Here is a 15169-nt window from a genome sequence, read left to right on the forward strand (position 1 = left end):
GAAAGTGATAGGCAATAAACAAGTAAACCACATGGTATGACAGATAGGGTGTCATGAAGAAAAATAAACCAGAGTAATGGGGCAGTAGAGGGACAGGGACAGTTTCTCTAAAGAGGTGACATTTGAGCAGAGATCTGTAGAAAGTAAATCATGGGGCTGTTTATCTGGGGAAAGAGCATTCCAGGCAGAGAGAACTGCAAGTGCAAAGGTCCTGGGGCAGCAAAGAGTTTGAAGAGCAGAGACAGTGAGTGAAAGTTTAAGTGAGTTAACAAAAGTCGAGTGCTTAGGACAGAGCCTGGCATATTGTAAACGCTAGAAACATTCCTGGTTGCCACGGCTGGGGTTATTGCTTAGTCTTCACAATAGGACTCATTTTGAGGGGAGAATTCAGGTGATATAGTTTCCTGCTGTTATAAAATATATTAAAATCAATTTAGTTTTCTTCTACGTCAAAAGGACTATATCTATGGTCATTGTAGGTAACTTGGAGACAGTTGAGGAGACAGATGGAGACAATCACTGTTAACGTTTTAGTGCATTTCCCACCGGTATTTTTATATGCTTAGTTTTTAATTTATCACAACTGTGATCACTATAAATACTGTATGCAATTCTATATTCTATTATTTTTTACTTGACCTGATGACATAAATATTTCCCCTAAATGTATCATAAACATGATTTGTTATGGCTGAATAATGTTCTACTGAGTGCAACATATTCCCCAGTTAATGAACATTTAAGTTGCTTTCGATTTTTCTCTGTATGTATAATTTGTACAATGCTTTTGTTCTCCTTCTACTTAAGGTTGTTTCCTTAGGTGACATTCTCAGATATGAAAGTACTGATTCAAAATTCAAGGTGGATGGTTTTTCACTTACAGAAATTTATCTATTTACTTAGCATACTTTCCTAAATTTTAATAGTTCCAACTACAGGAAAATAGAACTACTGTAAGGATTTAAATGGTTTAAGCTAACTCAAATTTTGCCCAATTCCTGACATCAATATTAGATTTATAGTTTCCTTTTTTTCCTGAGAAAATAAATGTTCGGAGACTTATAGTTTAATTATAGTAACAAATAGTTGTTACAGTGAGATCTGCACACACATACAGAATTATTATATTTAAATTCATACAGAATATTTACATTTTAAAGTTATACTTTTGAAATGAGAAGTTGAAAAACAGCTTAAGTTTTACAACAAAGAAAAGAAAAATATACAAGACAGGAATAGTCAACAGTAAAAACACAGCTATCTATTCGTGATATAACATGGAGACTCTTCATCAGAAAGCTTCATCTTCTTGATCTGATTGTCCAAATCATTAAAATATGGAGGATCAGTGCTATTTTGCCTGAAATTGTTTGGCGGGACCATAGACTAACGTTTTCGAGAGCAAATCCAAGCCATTTGAATCCACGTTTTTGACATGGGATGCGAGGCTTCCTGGTTTCCACTTGGGAAATGTATTCTTATAGTCCTATAAAGATTCCACTTCTGGCCACACTTCATTATTAGGACTGCCCAAAGCTCTGAAAATCCTGAAGAGTTGATGAAATTCTGAATCCTCATGAAAAAGTGGTTTCTTTGTTGCTAATTCTGCAAATATGGTTCCTATACTCCAGATGTCAACTAGGGTTGTGTAACCAGCTGACCCTCTTTTGGCAAGGCCAAAAGCAGCCAGTTTAATTGTTCCTTTGTCATCAATCAATAAATTTTGAGGTTTCAGGTCTCTGTGAAGAACCCTTCTAGAGTGACAAAACACAATCCCCTGTAGAATTTGGTACAAATAACTCCTAATGAGTGAAGAATCCATGAACTGACCAGAAGGTATACAGTCCAAGTATTTCTTGAGATCCATGAAAAGAAATTCAAAGATGAGATACAACCTGGAATCTTGCATAAGCACATCTTGAAGACTGACTGTATTTAGATGATGAAGTTCTTTTAACAGAGAAATCTCCCAAATTGCAGTACTAGGAACCTCTTCCTCTCCACTTTCTAATCTGATTTTCTTCATGGCTACCACGTGACCTGTAGTTTTGTGTCTATCCTTATATACAACTCCATAGTACCTTCCCCAGTTTTCTCTATTTTGGTATAATCTTCCACAGTTAATCAATAGGTATAGTAGATCCTGCTTATTATCTTGCGGTGGCCACTGCGACAGTTACCAGGTCCGTGTCACTCCTTTCTTCAACTCCAAGAGCCCACTTGCAGAAATTTAAAACCAATGGTATTTATTTGTGTGGTTCTTTGATGTGGAATGTATCAGATGTCTTGGTAGACTTCAGATAGTGTTACGTTCCATTTTATTCCCTTTTAGAGTTGGAAAAGTTCAATTCCATTCATCTCTAAGACTAATAAGATTTGCTATTTTGTGCCCCTGGCATGTTTTTATTTTAAATTATTAAGAAAAAGTCTCCATTCAATGCCAAGTGTGTCCATTCAATGACACTTGGTACTACTGGAACTAAGATGATGAAAGCAGTAAATGTGATGAGTTTTGCATGGGTCATTATTGGAGAAAAAGATGGAACTACTAACCAGTAGTTTGGACCTCAGTTTCCTTATATGTATTAAAGACTGCAGGACTCTTGTGTCCTGAGCACTTGCTATGTATCAGGCTCAGTGCGAAGCATTATTTGCTGTCACTGGGTAAGTTCTTATAGTAACAGGGCACCCACTTTGAGGAGTACTCTATTTAGACTATAAGCTCTGTGAGGGCAGATATTTTGTTTGTTTTATTCACCAACTGTGTTAGCCTGCTGGGGCTGCCATAAGAAAACACCACAGATTAGGGGCTTAAACAATGGACATTTATTTCTCACAGTTCTGGAGGCTGGTAGTCCAAGACCCAGGTGTCGGCAGGGTTGGTTTCTCCTGAGACCTCTCTCCTTGCCTTGCAGATGGCCACCTTCTCACTGTGTCCTCACGTGGCTTTCCTCTCTGTGTGTGCGTCCCTGGTGTCTCTTCCTCTTCTTATAAGGACACGAAGCATATTGGACTAAGGTCCCATCCTACTGGCCTCATTTTAACTTAATCACCTTTTTAAAAGACCTTATCTCCAAATACAGTTACATTCTGAGGTTCTGGGGTTGGGACTTTAACATATGAATTTTGGGGGTATGTAATTCAGCCAACATACATCCAGCTTTTAGCAACAACATCATCACATATAGAACACCAAATACAGATCCACATCACCTTAGTTCCTGGCGTGCAGACTCTCAAAAAACACCTGTTGAATAAATGAATGAAGCATCTTAGAAGTCCAGGAAAGCTGACATTTCCAGTTTGGTCCAGGCAGCCAAAGCAATAGCATTCTGCATAACCTCATCTCTAACATTCTCACTGTTTTACAGGTGAGGACCTGAGGTGTAGATGTGTTAAATGACTTGCTGAAGGTCACACAGCCACTTGCTGGAGGAGCTGGGACTCAAGTCCAGGCCCCCCTGATGTCAGGGCCAGAACTTTTAACTTTCCTGCCACACTGAGAAGACTCGCTTGATCATTACCAGGCTCCCTTAATCCAATTTTAGAATTTTCTAGAAACCTTCCCTTCTTCATAGGACCAAGGTTTCCTTATCAGATTGGATAAGAGGAAGGCAAGAAGAAATTCTTGCTTAATGAGGAATGATTTGGGGGTCTAAAAATAGAATCTTTCTCATTCCCTTTTATGTATCTTTTTACAAAAAGTAGCTTTTAAACTAGAATAGTAACACATTCTCATGGAAAAAATTCCAAACAGTACAGAGAGGCAAAAAAGAAAAAGGTAAACCCTCCCTCCTCATCCCCAGGCCCACGTATCCGAGGGAACACGATGGACAACAATGCAGCTTTGTGAGAGCAGGGAGTTCTGACTTTGTTTCCCGTTTCTGCATTCGAGTGCCTAGAACAGTGTCTGGCACACAGAAGGCACTCAATACATATTTTTGAATGAATTAATGGATATGTGTGCTCTTTCAGTTTTTTGATACTAATGTGTTCATATCATAAATACTATTCAACAGTTTCCTACTTAATTATATCTTAGTTGCATATTAGTGCTAAAGATCTACCTCACTCTTGTTACAAGAGACATCAAATGCCATGGAATACACGAACTGCCATTTCTTTTTGTTGTGGGAAAATATATACATAACACAAAATTTACCATTTTAGCCATTTTAAAGTATGTAATTGAGTAGCATTAAGGATATTCACAGTGCTGTACAACCTCACCATTATCCATTTCCAGAACTTTTTCATCATTTGAAACAGAAGCTCTGTACCCATTAAACAATAACTCCGCATCCCCATTCCCTTCTTCCCAGCCCCTGGTAACTATTCTGCTTTCTGCCCCTCTCAACTTGCCTATTCTAGGAACCTCGTATAAGTAGAATTATGCCACGTTTGTCCTGCTGTGTCTGGCTTCTTTCACTTAGTGTGATGTTTTCGAGGTTCAGCCATGTTGTAGCATGTGTCAGTACTTCATTCCTTTTTAAAGAAAGGAATAATAAAGGCTGAATAATATTTTATTGTATGAATGATAGGTCACATTTTATTTATCCACTCACTTGTTGATGGACATTTGGGTTGCTTCCACCTTTTGGCTATTATAAATAATGCTGCTATGGACATTTGTGTACAACCATCTGTTTGAGTCCCTGCTTTCAATTCTTTTGGGTAGATACCCAGGAGTGGAATTACTGGATCACATGGTAATACTTTTTGAGGAACCACCAAATGGAAACCTTCATTTAAAAAGCCAGTCACTCCCTGTATTTGTGCTAATAACCCACAGGGCCAGAGTGGGTGGGTGAGTGGGGGGCTTGTGAGGAAACATGAGGGAGGGAATATGAGGGTCTGTTCTTGGAGAGCCCTGTCACCTGGTGTGGTTCCTGCACACATTTTTTCTCCTCCTCCTTTTTTTCCTCAGCCCCCTGCAAAAAACCACTCATTCATTCTTTTTCAACACTTATTTATTGATTGCTTTTGCCATGTTTCAGGCACAGTTTTAGGTGAGGATATTTTGATGAATATAAGCAGCCAAAAGCTTTGCCCTCAAGGAGCAAATATTATAATTATCAACAGTCTAACCAACCAACCCAGCAACAAACAAAATGAATGAATGAATAAATAATAGAAAGGTTTTAGAAGTGAAGATTGCTATGGAAAAAGTGAAAAAGAAAAGCGGGGGGGGGGGGCGAGTGCTGGGAAGACAGGTGTTGTGATTTTAAATCAGGGATCAGAGAAAGCCTCACTGAGAAGGTGACATTTGAGCAAAGGCCTGAAGGAGGGAGGGAGCTGGCTGTGTGGGTGAGAGGAAGAGCCATCCAGGCAGAGGGAACAGCCAGTGCAGAGGCCCCAAGGAGGGAGCCTCCCTGCTGTGTGCTAGGGACAGAGTGAGCAAGAGAGTGTGGGAGGAGGTGAGTTGGTGAGATCATGGGGGCAGCCTGCATAGCGCCTTGTAGACCACTCTAAAGTCATTAGCTTCTTTTCTAAGCAAAGTAGAGTGACAGCAGGAGTAACAGGATCTGATTTTTAAATTTTGTTTTATTTTTAGCAGGATCACTTCACCTGCTGTGTTGAGGATAGATTGCAGGGAGTCAAGGGCAAAGGCAGAGAGACCAGTTAGGAAGCAGTTACAGTGATCCTGGGGAGAGAAGATGTGGGCTTGTCTGGGGTGCTAGCTGTAGAGGTGAGAAGAAGTGTTTGGATTCCGGATGTATTTTGGAGGCTGAGCCAACAGGATTTGATGGATTGTGTGGTTTGTCAGTAAAATGCTCTAAGGAAAACAAATGTTTTGCTGCCTCTGTAGGAATGGCTGCTAAGTGTTTGACATATTGGGACAAGATCAATTTGTTCATAGGTAATGGCTGCTGTTGGGCTGGTACCCAGATTGTCAGATGAATTGACCTTCACCTGCTGGTGCCTCATGGTCCATCATCTCAGGCTTGGAAGAGGAAGAAGATGCTGATAATGATAACAGTTAACATTGACTGAGAACGTCATGCCAGAACTGTCCTTACCACTCATATTTCGTTTAGTAGACTGATAATCTTTGTTACATATTTAAAAACTTTTTTTGTGCACACTGAGCCAGTGCTTCAGGGCCCGCCCGGGGACCCGAGGCAAGGAGAAGGGAAATGGACCTCTCTCCCACAACCAGGCATACTGAGCCAGCACTTCAGGGCCCACCCGGGGACCTGAGGCATGGAGAAGGGGACTGGACCTGTCTCCCACAACCAGGCACACTGAGCCAATGCTTCAAGGCCCACCCGGGAACCTGAGGTATGGAGAAGGGGACTGGACCTCTCTCCTACAACCAGGCACACCACGCCAACACCTTGGGCCCCACCCAGGGACCCAGGCCATGGAGAAGGGGACCGGACCACCCTCACACAACCAGGCACAACATGCTAGCACCTCGGAGCCCACCCAGGGACCAGGGGTATGGAGAAGGGGACCGGACCTCTCTCCCACAACCAGGTACACCATACCAGAGCTTCAGGGCCCTCCCAGGGACCCGAGGCATGGATAAGGGGAACAGACCCCCCTCCCACAACCAGGCATACTGAGCCAGCGCCTTTGGGCCCACCCAGGGACCCGGGGTATGGAAAAGGGGACCGGACCACCCTCCCACAACCAGGCACAACATGCCAGCAACTTGGAGCCCACCCAGGGACCTGGGGCAAGGAGAAGCAGAATGTTCCTCTCTCCCACAACCAGGCACACTGTGCCAGTGCTTCAGGGCCCACCTGGGGACTAAGGCATGGAGAAGGGGACTGGATCTCTCTCCCACAACCAGGCACATGATGCCAGCACCTCAGAACCCACCCGGGGACCTGAGGCATGGAGAAGGGGACCGGACCTCTTTCCCACAACCAGGCACACCAAGCCAGTGCCTCGGGGCCTGTCCACGGTCCTGGGGCATGGAGAAGGGGATCAGACCACCCTCCCACAACCAGGCACACCATGCCATCACCTCAGAGCCCACCCAGGGACCCAGGATGTGGAGAAGGGGACCAGACCTCTCTCCCACAACCAGGCACACCAAGCCAGCACCTTGGGTCCCACCCAGTGACCTGAGGCATGGAACCAGGAACCGGGCCCTACTCCCACAAGGCACACCATGCCAGTACCTCGGGGCCCACCCAGGGACCCAAGGCAAGGAGAAGGGGACTGGACCTCTCTCCCACAACCAGGGACACTGTGCCAGCACCTCGGGGACCACCCGGCCCAGAGGCATGCAGAAGGGGACGGGCCCTCTCTCCCACAATCAGGTACACCAAACCAGTGCCTCAGGTGCCACCTAGTGACCTGAGGTATGGAGCTAGGGACTGGACCCTCTTCCCACACCAGGTACAAAACGCCAGCACCTTGGGGCCCACCTGGGTACCGGAGGTATGGAGGAGGGGACCGGACCCTCCTCCCACAACCAGGCACATGGCGCCAGTGCCTTGGGGCTCACCCAGAGACCTGGGGCATGGAGAAGGGGGCCAGACCACCTTCCCTCAACCAGGCACACTGTGCCCGCACCTCCCGCCCAGGGATCCAGGACATGGAGAAGGGGACTGGACCCCTCTCCCATAACTAGGCACATGGCGCCAGCACCTTGGGGCCTGCCCAGGGACCAGAGGCATGGAGAAGGGGACCAAACCTACCCCACAACTAGGCATACCACCAGCACCAAGGAGCACACCAAAAACAGCACCTCCATGTGGGTGGTCCACCACAGCTACCACAATAACCATGGCTGCTGCAAAAGTGGCTAGACGCCACAACCACCGTGTAGATGGTCCGCCAACCACTGGAGTGCATTGACACAAGGAGAGTCACCAGCGGAGACAAAGAAAAGAAGAGATGTCTCTTTCCACAAAACCCATTTCAGAGTGACAGAAGAAACATCTGCTCTATGATAATATTGGGGGACCTGATCACATCTCTCAGCATTGTCAGATCATCTAGGCAACAAATTAACAGAGTAACCATTATTCTTTCAGAAGGAGAGACGTCGTCTAGGGCAATTAAAGGGGGGAGGGGGAGAGAATGAGGGAAGGGGACAAGCGGCATCAAGAATAGTTACAATTTGTAACAATATATATGCTAGTAATATTGATTTAATCAACGTATCACAGTGTTCAACCCCAAAATATGTATAATCGATTTTGATTCAATAAATAAAATAAATTAAAAAAAACCTTTTTTTGAAATAGTCACAGATTTATAGAAAAGTTGTGAGTACAGCACCAAAGTATTCCCCCCAAATCATTTGAGAGTAAGTTGCTACCTAATGTCCCACCACCTAGGAATACTATAATATTTCTTCCTTACAAACAAGGATATTCTCTGGCTTAACCACAATATAACCAGCAAAATCAAGAAATGAACATTAATACATTACTACCATCTAGTCCCCAGAAATGTTCTTTAGAGCACAAGGGTCTAGGTCAGAATCAGGCATAGCATTTACTTGCCATGTGTCTGTAATCTCCTTCAGTCTGGAATAGATTCTCAGGCTTTCTTTGGTTTTCATGACCATGACACATTTGTAGACTACAGGCCAGTTTTCTATAGAATGTCCCTCAGTTTGGGTTTGTCTGATGGTTTCTGATCATTAGATTCAGATTGTGTATCTTTAGCAGGAGTATCACCGCAGAAGGGATGCTGTGTTCTACTTGCATGCTATCGGGTGGCACATGATATTTGACCTGTCTCATTACTGATGATCTTCACCTTGGTCACTTGACCAAAGCAGTTTCTGCCAGGCTTCTCAACATAAACCTACCCCTTTCCCTTTTGTAATTGCATCTATTTTGTGGGAGGTATTTGAGCCTATATAAATATCCCATTTTCCATCTAACTTCATCTATCTCTCTGTCTTTCTATCTGTCTGTCTGTCTGTCTGTCTACCTACCTATCTATCTATTCATCTATCTTCTCTTGCTGTATGGACTCATTGTTGCCTATTTCATTCAATGTGGTTACAATCCCTTACTATCTTTGGCCCAAGACTGGCCAACAAGAGTTCCTTTATTCTGGCTCCTTGGTCCTTTGGACATATCTCCAACATTGTTTGAACACCTTTTTGCTTTCTGGTATAAGATACTCCAGGTTCATTTTGTACTTTTCTTGCTCCAGCCCTGGAATCAGTCATTTCTCCAAAAAGCAATGTATATTTTTTAGTGAAGAACAGTTTTTAGAAGCCAGGATCTAGGTATTAGGTATGCTCATTGCTCTCAAGGTATTGCTGTTCTTAGGTCCTCTAAAAGACAGAAGTAGGGAATATATATATATATACCATATATGAATATATATAAACATACATACACATTATATATAGATATGCATGCATTTGTATATATATGCATACATGTGGATATATTTATTTCTCTCTATATTGAAAACCATAGAACTCTAATTCTAATCCAATACAGCAGGATTTATTCTACTTTTCTCTGTTTCTATATTTGTTTTTCCCTTACAATATTGACTAACCTGGATCCCATTATTCTTAATCTAGTTACTTATTTCATTAATCTTCCTATGTTACCAGTTTGCCATCTTGGCCTACTCCCCTCCCCCCACCAGTCCCTTCTTCATCCTACTCTGGACCAGTCCCCACCTCCTGTCAGTGTGGACACCTGCCTTGTCCTGTACCACCTAATGGCTGGGGAAAGGAAGAAAAAAGGAAGAGCTACAAAGTCTGTTTTTAATCCCTATTTTACAAATGGGAAAACTGAGGTCCAGGAAAGATTAAGCAACATGCCCAGGTTCCTCCAATGTGTAAGCAGTGGAGGAGGGGTGTGAATCCAGGCAGTCTAGTTTCAACCCATGCTCTAAACCCTTAGGCTACACTGATTCATGTAATAGATTCCCATGGGATCTGACCACTGGCCAGCAAAGCCACAGAAGAATAGACAGACTTTGACAATCTACTAGTCTATCTGGTACCATCTTTAGAATAGGTAAAGGAATCTGCATTCATTCTAAAACTGGCTCATTCCTGACCTCACAGAGCCTCAGTTTCCTCATCTGAAAAATGGGGATAATAATAGTGCCTACTTCAGAGGGTTCCTGTGAAGAGGCAATGTGATGCTGTCTGGAATCTAGAAAGGTGGCATTTAAAGTCAGACAGGGCTAAGTTTAAATCTTGGATTTACCACTGACTTGATGGATGGCCTTAGGAAAGGCAGAACAACTCTCTTCATCTGTTTCTCCATCTGAAGAAGGGGATAACTATAGCACCCGCTTTCTTGGTGGGGGGGCGGTGTGGATTCTGTGGGGGCAGTGTGTGTACAGCTCTAGCAGAGAGCCTGGCCTGTGGTAAGTGGTTGGTAAACATGCACCTTGGATTGGTTTCAGAAAACAGTGTGTTTCATTCAAAAGGGGGAAATAGTAAGAAGAAACACAGTTTGGTCTGCACCCATGGAAGGGATCTTCATGGAAGTGAAGAGTTGTCCTCCCATCTTACAGGTGAGGCAGTTGAGTCTCAGAAAGAGTAAGAGGCTCTTGACAGGATACTGCTGTGGGGTTAAGAGTTTTGTTTCTTGTTTTGTCTGCAGAATGCTCCATTAAAAGTGGGTGTGCTACCTTCTGTGAGCAATTAAGGAAGAGTTACTTTGGAAGCACTTTGGATTAACATGAAAACACTTTGTTTCCACAGTAGCTCTGAGCAAACTTTCTTCCCACCCTGCCCCCCCCACACCAAAACAGGTGACCCAGTGCATTCTGGGTCAGTAGCCACCCGCAGCTGTACCTGGACATCATGAGGTATTTGCACATCCAAGCAGGGACCATCCTCTCCTCTGTACACAATGGAGACAAAATGCTTTCTTCTGACCAAGACATGATTGTGTCAGTATCTCAATGGGGAGGGGAAGGGGAAAATGCTGCAAGTCATTCTGTAGCTCTGCAGAGTTATTTACTCTGCTTTCATTCAGTGGGGCAGCTTTGCTTTCTTTGGGTTTCAATTGACTTTTGTTTTGTTTTTTGGTCTACCTTGTGTTAAGTGCTTACTGTGTGGGTGACTCTGTATTAAGCTCTTTATTTATTGTAGGGGAGTGTTTCCCTGGCATGTCTGCCATTCAACTTATTCCAGATTAATCATTTCCCCAATTAAATCTAACTCCAAAGGAACACAAGGCTGGACAAACAATTTTTAGTATGAGATATCTCTAAGTATGCATCTGTCTACCCATCCATCCCTCCTGATAAGAAGATATTGTTATTTCCATTTATAAGTAAGGAACCCAAAGCTCAGAGAGGTTGTGTTATGCCTAAGGTTATGCAATAAGAAGCAGTGCTGGCTTTTGCTGTAAGCAAAAGTGAACTCAGTTCTCCCCATTGTCTATGATAGGGGTCAGCAAATACTTTTCTTAAAGGGCTAGATCATAAAATTTTAGGCTTTGCAGGCCACACAGATTGTCTTACAACTACTGAACTCTGCCACTGTAGTGTGAAAACATCCATAGGCAATATGCAAATGAATAGGTGTGATTATATTTTAATAAAACATTGTTTACAAAAGCAGGTGGCAGGCCAGGTTTGACCCATGAGCAAACTTCTTCTCTGTGGTCCTGGTGGTTGCCAGTCATGGTGCCCCAGTTTCCTGAACCTCTAGCTATAGAGGTGGGCACATGAGCAGGCTGGACCAATCAGAGATTTCTCTGGGATAGATAAATTGATGATGAAAGAGACAAGTGTTCTTTCCACTAGGTTTCTGAGCTAGAAGAATGGGAATGTGGAGCTGGAGGTGGCTATCATGTAGAGTAAAGCCAAGCAGAGACAAGAATGGCTAAATGATTGGGGGGACGGGGGGTGGTACTGAGAGAAAATTGGTTAAGCTTCTGGATCAGCCAGGCCTGATCTGAGTTGAACATTTACCTCTAGATTTCCCAATGCTGTGAGCCCATACATATTTATTTATTCATTTATTTGCTTAAACAGGTTTGCATTGGGTTTCTGTCACTTGAAACCAAAACTCTAGACTAATATACCCCAGTGTATTGACTTTGTCTTTTCCTACGACAGGGTCATTTTTTTCCATGTGATGAGAAACATGGCTTCCAAAAGCTGCTGAGTCTCATCTATCCAGCATCATAACCCAGAGACAGAGGTTGTCTTCCTCACTAGTTTTAATAGAAAATCTCAAGGAAGGACTCTGATTGCTAAATTTGGGTCACATGTCCATTCCTAAAAACGCATTTTATTCAGAAGGATGGCAGTCTCTGGTTGACTGCATGGCTGGGCCTGGGTCAGAGGCCCACCCCATGGTTGGGAGTGGAATGGGGAAAGAAATGTGGGGGCGTGTTCTGAGCAGCCAAGCCAGCAATTTCCAAAGGCAATAATTCTTGAGCTGAGTCTTGAAGAACATTCATGGCGAGGTCAGAATATTCCAGGAAGTGGTGACAGCATATGCGAAGGCAGAGAGGTATAAGAGACATGTTGGGAGTTTAAGTGGCTTAAGCCCAGAGTACATGTGGAGAGTTTGGGAGGAAGTGGAATGGGAAGTAAGAAAGGGCAGAGGTCACAACCAGGGATGGGGGCGGAAAGACATTATAAGCCATGGTGAGGAGTGTGGATTATGTCATGAAGGCAGTGGGGATATATCTGGGGGATTTAAGCAGGAAGTAGTGGATCAGATTCTCTTTTCAGAAAGTAGCCTTTGGTTGTAGGTTGAAGAATGGTCAAGACTGGATCTGGGGAGACCAATAAATAATATTTGTAGTTACCCAGGTGGGTGGAAGTGGATGTGAGATGTGGGAACATGTCTTCTGGATGAAATAGTTGGGAGAAAAAAAAAACCCAACTGCTTTATATAGTTAACTAGCAGCCTGGAGTTTACCAGGTAGTGCTGCTGAATTGGCTGACTGGGTGTTTTGGTTCCAGTGAATTGTTCTTGTCTTCATCACAAGGAAAAGAGAGAGGGTGAGCCTAGAGCAGGGGGAGGAGAGCAACTTTAAGTTTTGAGTTGAAGATAGCAAAACAGGTTGCCCCCCGGGTCTTTTTGTAGGAGATCTTTTTGTGTCTATGCCATATCCCCTTAGCGCACTCGATTTCAGCACCGCGCTGACGGACAGCTCCACGCCTGTGGAAGGACACCCGCTGTACTGTCTCTGTGCTCTTCTGCCTCAGAGATCTCTCTCTTCCATACCTCAGAGGGCCACTTAGGCCATGGCTCGAAGGATTGGGGAGTTAGAACTCTTAGGAACAACCCTCAATCAGCAGGGGACAAGAGTTGGTGGACAAATACCCTAGAATGTCCCTTCTGAGGGACATTGTGAGGCACATTCCACATGGTTTCTTGGAGGCTCCCTAGCAAGGTTGAACCCTAGGTACCCACAGAAGTAACCATCTCAGTAACACACCTATAATAGCTCATTTTCCTTCCCTGTCTCACTCTCCTACTGACTCATCCCTGTTCCCAAGGTCGTCTCCCAAATAAACCCAAGTCCGCCTCTCAGGCTTTGCTTTTGAGAGAGTCCAAGCTAAGACGGCCTCCAACTTGTAATTAGGGGCCAGTGCCTATGCACATATGAGATAGGCATATGACTCTGTACGACTTGTATACATAGGGAATGTCAGCAATGAAAGGCGGCTTAGAAACTGTCTAATCCTATCTGATTCTTGAATCTCATCTGTCAAAAAGGCCGTATTTTCCTATTGGCTTACAGGACTTGGAACAACGAGGCTTGAATACTGGCTGTTCTGTTTACTAGAAGAAAATGAATCACTTAACCTCCCCATGCCTCAGTTTCTTCATCTGTAAAATAGGGATAATAATTGCCCCTATCTCAGAGGGTGGCTGTTGTAAAGATTAAATCAGTGAATATAGGGAAAGGGCTTAGGACAGTGTCCAGCACAAGGTTAGGTAATCTATAAGTTTTAGTTGTTGTTATTACTATTATTGTTGTTCAAACTTGAATGTTTGCCTGATTTTGGCTATTAGCAGTCTTCAAATTTATTTTGCCCTTTCTTTCCCAATGTCAGCCTCTCTGATCAGAGTTTTGGTTCATAAACAAAAGTCTAATTGCATAAGATCAGACTTTTTTTGATTAGATTGTTTTGGAACCCAGTTGTGAATTCCTTTGATAAAGAGGCAGCATCACCTTGTGATGCAAATTACCACTGTTAACTGTTTTATAAATTCAGATTTTGAAAACATCAGATTTCCTGAAAGCTACCTTGCTCCTGCAAACTCTTCCTGAGCCACGTATGGGCTCTGAAGCTGGGGGTGGGGGGCTGCAGTTACTGCAAAGGCACAAAGCCACTTGCTGGTCAGGCAAATCTAGACAAATATAGGGTCAAAAGCATCAGGTTCAAGACTAGCAGGCCAGCCCCCTTGCTACTTACTCAACACATGCATCGACATATCGGATGACTCCAATTTCTTGCCTTTACCTGAGTTGGGAGTCAGGTTCTGCATACTCAGCTGTGGCTGCAGTCATAATGTAGGTCACTAACAGGAAATTACCCTGCTGCTGTTTCAGATGGAAACAGAATTCAATAGCTGATGTCTTTTTTTCTCTGCTGTGTGGTGCCAGGGGCATTTTAATGGTTCCAGGAAGGTGGGAAGTATGTCTGAAAGCCTTGCCTTTTAGGGTCCTGCTTCATCGATTAGATTAGTGGCTATCTGCTGAATTTTCTTCCTTGGCCAGTGTTCAACCCTCATTGCCATCAATTCTCTCTGCCTTTGGAACCCACCTGTGCCTCCCATCTCTGACACCTCCAGCTGGAGTGGACATCACCTGAAACCTCTCATGTTTCACTGCTACAATCTAGCCTGGCAGTCGAGGATGTGAAAATCAGGCTGCTTTGGTTTCCCCCTTCACTCTGGGAAAAAAAGAGACAGGAGGACTTTTTTCCTTTTCTTTTTTTTTTCAGATGCAAAATTCTTTCTGGTCACAGCAAGCTGAATGGGAAAGCAGTAGCTCAAGTGGCAAAGGGATGACTGAGTCAGAGAGCTTGGGAGGAAGAAACGCCTTCACCTGCGTGATAGATTCTGGAAGGTATATGGGGGAGGGGAAGAGTCTGCTTCTAAATGTTTTCGGTGCTTTCCCTGCACTCAGCTCATCTTTCCCAAAAGCAAACATCCTGAAAAACTGTAAACTACATTTCTGGAACCCAAGTCTTAGAGTCATTGTACAATACATTCAATGGGCTTTATCTTTATTAT

At 43.7% G+C, this 15169-nt stretch overlaps 1 pseudogene; it reads right to left on the minus strand.

Moving 5' to 3' along the window:
* Positions 1-1257: 1257 nt before the first annotated feature.
* Positions 1258-2121, minus strand: LOC134370729 (cyclin-dependent kinase 1-like; annotated as a pseudogene).
* Between the last annotated feature and the right edge of the window lie 13048 nt (positions 2122-15169).

The sequence above is a fragment of the Cynocephalus volans genome, chromosome 2 (genome assembly GCF_027409185.1).
Source record: "Cynocephalus volans isolate mCynVol1 chromosome 2, mCynVol1.pri, whole genome shotgun sequence".
Taxonomy (NCBI): domain Eukaryota; kingdom Metazoa; phylum Chordata; class Mammalia; order Dermoptera; family Cynocephalidae; genus Cynocephalus; species Cynocephalus volans.